Below are 6,629 nucleotides of genomic sequence, written 5' to 3' on the forward strand. Positions count from 1 at the left end.
AGATGGAGCTGGGTCTTCAGATCTCAAGGGTGAAGGAAGGGAAGAGGAAAAAAGGCCCTCACAAGGACAGGACCGAGGACAACACATCTTAAAGACAATAGACTTTCCACCACGCTAAGCTTGGCCTCCTGCTAGCCCATCTCTGGTGTGTGGTAATGCTGAAACAACATCTCCCGTTTCGCCACCTTGGGTTGTATTACCAAAGACCCCTTCTATTTTCCTAGCCTCCAAATGTGCTAGATCTTGGGAAGGGGGCTGAAGTGGAAAAAAAAGAAAAAATCCTGCCCCACAAGAAAATGAGTGTCATCATACAAGAAAGCTCAATTTCTTGCTACCAATCCTAAGGTCTTACCTGTAATTGTATCTATCCTTTTAAAAATCTATCCTCTTCTCCTGTTTCTGTTACATGATGAGGTATTTTCCTACTATCAGAATTAATCCCTTCTGGATGCCACAGCACTCTACCTTCTCAAGACCCTCAGCCCATCGCCGATCCCTCCCTCTCCTTGACGGAGCTTCTCCCTCTGTGCTGGCTCTGTCCCATCAGTATTTGAGGCGCTGCATCATCTTGCTCCTGCCATTTTGCAGCCATATCTCTTCCTTCTCCCCACTGCTCGCTGAGCCCCCCGCTGCTCCTCCGAAGTATGCACTCTTTTCTCCCTCCAGACATTCATGTATATTCTTCCCTCTTCCTGAAATCTCCTTTTTCCTTTTTCTCCTCTCCCCACATCAACAAACTCCTACTTACTCACCAAGTTCCAGATTCATGGTCACCTCCTCAAAGAAACCCTGTGGTTAGGTAAGCCCCTCCATGGTGTTGTGCACATCACCTTTCAAATGCTCAGCTCCCTGGTGGTCCTCCTGTCCTCACTGCAGGACCCCACATGCCGTGAGGCCCAGACCACATGCTGTCACTCACGTCTAGCTTAAAGCCTGTCATACAGCAGGCACTTAATAAATGAGAAAACAAATGATCAAGTTTTTTCCACCTTAAAAACAATATGTTTACGCCTTCCCACATCCCTCTCTGCTCCTTCCACAGTCACACTTGAGAGGATCGCTCCCCTCCTCACCCCCTAACAAGCCAGCTCTCCCCACAACTGCACATGGGGACTGTCTTGCCGAGGTCATCAGTGACCTTGTGCTAAATCCAGCAGATGTCCCTGTCTCTTTTTGCCTGAGTTCTGACCCTCCTCTTTCGTTTCTGTCCCCCTGACCACGCCAAAGCTGCAGAGACCCTTGGAGTTCTCCTCACTCTTTCTGGGGGATCTCATATGCTCCCAAGGTTTCAGTTTTTTTTACATGCTGATCACTCCCAAATTTAAATCCTGAGACTGTGTTGGGGTCCCCAAGACCACCTATCACTCAGAGACTCGCTAGAAGAATTCACAGGACTCAGCATGTAGTTGTACTCTTGGCTGAGATTTATTGCAGAGATGTAGTAAGGATACACAGCTGAATCATAACAGATCAAGACACAGGCAGAGTTCGGAGGAATCTATGTGAGGTTTCTTTGTGCTCTCCCTCCCAGGAGGGGCCACACAGAGCACAGTCTTCCCCCAGAAACACGTGTGATATTTCTGCCCAGGGAAGCCCACGAGAGACTCAGTGCCCAAGGATTTACTGGAGGCTGGTCATGTGAGCACCCTCTCCCTAGCACATACCAAAATTCCAGACTCCCAGAAGGAGAGTAGGTGTTCAGCACAAATCATATAGCCTGCACAAACAGTCTAGCCACAGGCAACCAGCCTCATCAACAGTTAACTGTGGACTGGGGACACTCAGAGAGTCAAGTTCCCAGACATCAGCCAAGAGCCAACCGTGAAATCAGGTCTTTCTAAGCACAGCAGTGACAGGCCTGCTGTGTTCTCTCCTTTCTGCACAGGCTGGATCTGCCTTCTGAAGCACAGGCCCATATGTTTCCAACTTCCCACCAGACTCCACGTCTTCAAACTCAGCCTCTTGCTCCCAGCTGTTAAGCCTATGACCTATCTTCTGTACCCCATCTTCCCCCTGATCCTTTCCACTGGCCCTCAAATGCACCTACTTCTCTCTATTCCCACGCTGCTCAGAATCACCTCACCCCAGGATGGCCACAACAGCCCTCAGGACGGGCCTCTCCCACTCCACTTGTCATCCCTGCAATCCTATTCTGTCATTCAGAGTTAACTTTGAAGCATGAAAATTGGATCATTTCACTTCCCCACTTAAGCCCTTTAATGGCTCCCCAATGCACTAAGAATATGAATCTAAACCCCTTACAAGACCTACAAGTTACAAGTTCACCTAAGTGACTGTCCTTAACAGCTCCACTTTTATTTACATCACTCTTACTCTAGTGACATTTGTGTCTTGTCAGTTTCCACCAAGCCCTTCCTCATCCAAGGGCTTCACACGTGCCCTTCTCAAGCCTGAGATGCTCTTTCTTCTGCTCATGCCTGGCTCCCCTCAACTCGACCTTGGAGTCTCAAGTTGAAGGTCATGTCCTCAGGAAGTCCTCCCCCATCTTCCCCAGTCTAAATGAGGCCCCATTACTCCCTTTCATAATTAGTAACTATATATATCTTGTGTGGATTGTTCATTTCATGCCTCCCTCTCCTCCCCACCAGACCGTAAGCTCCATGAGGGCAAGGACTCTTTGTTCACCTCTGGATATCTGGACTCAAGCTAGCACTGGCTGCATGGTTGTGTGCTATCTCCATCAGCTCAGGCTGCCATAACAAAGTACCACAGACTGGGGGACTTAAATAACAGAAGTTTGTTTCTCACAGCTCTGGAAGCTGGAAGTCTGAGACCAGGGTGCCAGCACGGTCAGTTCTGGTAAGGGCCCTCTTCTTGGCTTGCAGACAGCCGCCTTCTCACTGTTTCCTCGCATGGCCTTTCCCTGGTGCATGTGCATGGAAGAGAGAAAGCATAAGTTCTCTGGAATCTCTCTTATATGGAGACTAATCCCATCATGAGGGCCCCACCCCCATGACCTCATCTAAACGTAAGTGCCTCCCATCTCCAAATACCATCACACTGGAGGTTAGGGCTTCAACACGTGAATTTGGGGACAAGGGTGAGGGGGAAGAGTGAGGCACAAACATTCAATCCATACCACGTGCTATGCAACAAACAAGGGGCAATGCGTTCATGGAACAAACAAGTGAATTGTTGACAAAGTGGTATTTCTAAAATGCACATCTAATCTTATCACTCTTTTCGTCAAAGTTCCTCCACAATTCCCACTGCCTATGGGAGAATTCCTAAAGTTCTTAGCACAGCATCTGAGCCCGTGCCTCTCTGTCCAGTGTCTCTCTCAGCAGTGCCTCCTGGAAAGCTTCCCTTTCTCCTTCAGGAACATGTTCAGGACTCCTGTCTTCTTTCACATCCCTGCCACCTATGGGGCTGCTCTCCTCTCTCTGCAGTGGCACTGGACCTTGTTCACAGTTTCTTCATAGCACAAACCATTGCAGCAAGGGTAGTGCATCTGAGGATGCCTGGGGAACAGATAGAGCAAAACTGCCCAAAACCTGTGCTCCTAGGAGCTGAGGAGTTGCCAGAGAGAAAACCCACCCTGGGGGAGGAAAGAGCTACACACATGAGCTTGACCTGAGTTCCTCCTTCCTGGAGGGAAGAAGTTCAGACAAGCATGGTGTCTATCACTCAGCACTGGGTGCCACCAGATACTTCACCCCTTGCTGCCCTTGGGAATTCCCCCTACCTGCTGGGCAGAGGAGAACTAGTCTCACCACCACTACCACCACACGCTGAGTGAACCAGCGTGGCCTTGTCATATCTGTGCGCCTGTCCATCCCAAGTTCTGTGAGTGATTAGTAGGTGAGCATGGCACATAGCAGATACTCGATACCTACACATTCTTTTCCTCTCTTCCTGATCCCCAACTTGCAAGCCCATCCCCTGACTTCCACATTCCACATATGGTTCAAGAGCAAAGACTTCCAGCCCTGGCACTTCTCCCACCATACTTTCTCCTGCTCCCTGGACAACTGGCATTGCCCTTGTCACGTTATACAACATCCCAGTGGATCGATGTGGATAAACTGGTCCATAATTCCTCTTGTCTGAATAGCCTCAATCTATCTGTTGATGGAAATAAAATTTGGGGAAGAATTTGCCAGAACTTCAGCCTCCCACCATATTCCAAATTGAAAGCTGACTTTGATGTCATGGGCATGGCAAAAGAGTAGCATGTGTATTAGAAAAGCAGTAGACAGAGTGTTAGATGATCAGGCTTCAAGTTTTATCTCTTTCATTTATCAACTAAGTAAACTTGGGCAAGCCACAGGGTCCCTCTGAGCCTCAGTTTCTTCATCTAGAAAATGTCCTGCAACCCTCAGATAATTTGTGTAAGAATCAAATGAAAGGACGTTATGTGAAGGTGCTTTGCAAATTATAACATGCTACAGAAATGTAGAGAATTTAATACCTTAGGTGTTTGGAGATTGGGACACCACTTGCTGAATAAGTATTTTAGTTACAACCAAATCCCTGGGTTGGAGGAGGATATAGGCAGAGGAGGAGAAAGAAAAGCATAGAATTACCTAATTTAGTTAACACCAGAATTGGTAGCATAAGTTCTCTGCATTATGATAAGTTGGAGAGAATTAGGGAGAACAAAAGAGAGAACTTGGACATGTTTGACACGGTGGTCTGGGACTTTAAATCCAGTGCCAGACTTGGCAGACATGTGGAGTATGGACCACACTCCTCTCCCCTCTGAGTGCTGAGCCTTGGGAAATAAACACAAGATGTGAGGATCAAAATATCAACTTTATTTTTTTACGATAGCAAAAGATTGGAAACTACCAAATGCCCATCCATATGGGACTAGATAAATAAATTATGGAAATTCATTCAATGAAATACTATGCAGCCATTTAAAAAGTGAGAAAAATAGCAAGGTGTTGAACAATATATATAGTATACTACATTTTTGTGGAAAAATGTATGTGCATATGTATACATTTGCTAATGTACGTATAAAGCATGTCTGGAAGGACACACGAGATACTGTAAACACTGGTCGCCTCTACAGAGGGGACTGAGAAGTTGGGGGACAGGAGTGCAGGAAGACCTTTCACTATACGCTCTTTTGTCCCTTTTCAGTTCGGAACTGTGTGACTATGAGAATGCATTGTGTACATGTATGTGTTTCGTGTGTGCATGCATACATGTTCATCCGTGTGTGTGTGTATCAGCTTCATTGGACTGGATCAATGTCTTGGACCTGAAGCCAATGGGCCCTCTGCTTCCTAACACTTAGGTCTCCAGCCTAATGTCAGACCCCCTGACCCGCACATAGGGAAATGAAATCCAGACAGCAATATGAAGGACGAGAGAAACAGGCCACATGCTGTCCGTCCCTGGGAAGGACGGCCAAGGGCTGTGGATAGCAGTGCCCCTTTTCCCAGTCTCAACAGTGGGAAGAGAGGGATTGGATGTTTCTCCAATGATGTCCTCTCCCTGCTGTGGCAATGTAAAGAGTAAGATGATAAGCATCCTCCCTAACAGTACAAGAGAAGTTAGCATCAAGTGGAGGAATAAAAGATGGGTCACATGTGGGAAACAGTGGAGCTGGGGAGGTGAATGCCGAGAAGGAAGCCGATGAGAGGCTGCAAGGGTTAGTTGAAGGATTATGAGAAAAAATAAGTGGTATCAGGGTGTCAGGGGTCACAAACTTTCATGAGGGCCAGGAGATGAGAAGATGGCCCTGGGTGGGACCCAAATATTTTATATTGCATCCACTAGTGAGACTGAAGAGTAAAGAGGATGTAACCTTTGAACTGGTCACAATTATGATGCAAGATTCAGTCTGGTTCTAAGGAAGCCCCTCCCTTTCCTGATCCCTCACTGTCCTCTGTTGCATTCCTGGCCCCCACATTTAGAAAAATCCCTTCGTTCAGTGTTCCAGTGCTCTGTTTCACATTTGGTTTTGTTAGCAGCAGCATCTGCTTAGCCAATTTCTGCTTGGGAGCCCAAGTGCCAAGAAACTATACAAGAAGAGCAGGGGCTGGGCAGGCTCAGAAAATGCCAGAGATTTTGCCACCAAGCCTCATCCACCAAGACTGCCAGGAGAGATTTGCAAATGGAATCAATCTGAATGTAGCTGATGAGAAACATCTGAACGAAAGAAGCCAGTACAAACAGAAACCGTTGAGTTTCCCACTGCAGTAGCCTGGAGTGGCTTCCCCAAAGTTTCTACTCGTATACGTTTGCCTTTTTATCACAAGGAGGACACAGGCTTCTTCTTGGAAGCTTCTCCAGATCATGCTGATAAACCCTGACCTCACAAACCTTACCTTCAAGTCCATTCAGCAGTCTGCACTGTAGTTTGCCCAGTGGCTATCTGCCCTTGTCGCTATGTTTGATACATTTTTATAGGAGACAGGTGGGAGGGCGATTTTGTTCACAGCATGTTGCCTCCTTTTCCCTGGAATTTGAAAAGGTCAGAAAACCTCATCCCGTGACCAAGTATGTCCCCATCACCCCCAAATAAAAGACCAAGACACCTCCCAAATGTAGTCAAGGAATTTGGGGCGTTCTCTTGTAATTCCCTCAGAGAAGCATACCTGATGTCAAACATGCAATGGCATCATTCAGTGCAACAAATCTCGGATGGGATT

This window comes from Diceros bicornis, chromosome 7 (genome assembly GCF_020826845.1).
Source record: "Diceros bicornis minor isolate mBicDic1 chromosome 7, mDicBic1.mat.cur, whole genome shotgun sequence".
NCBI classification, from domain to species: Eukaryota; Metazoa; Chordata; class Mammalia; order Perissodactyla; family Rhinocerotidae; genus Diceros; species Diceros bicornis.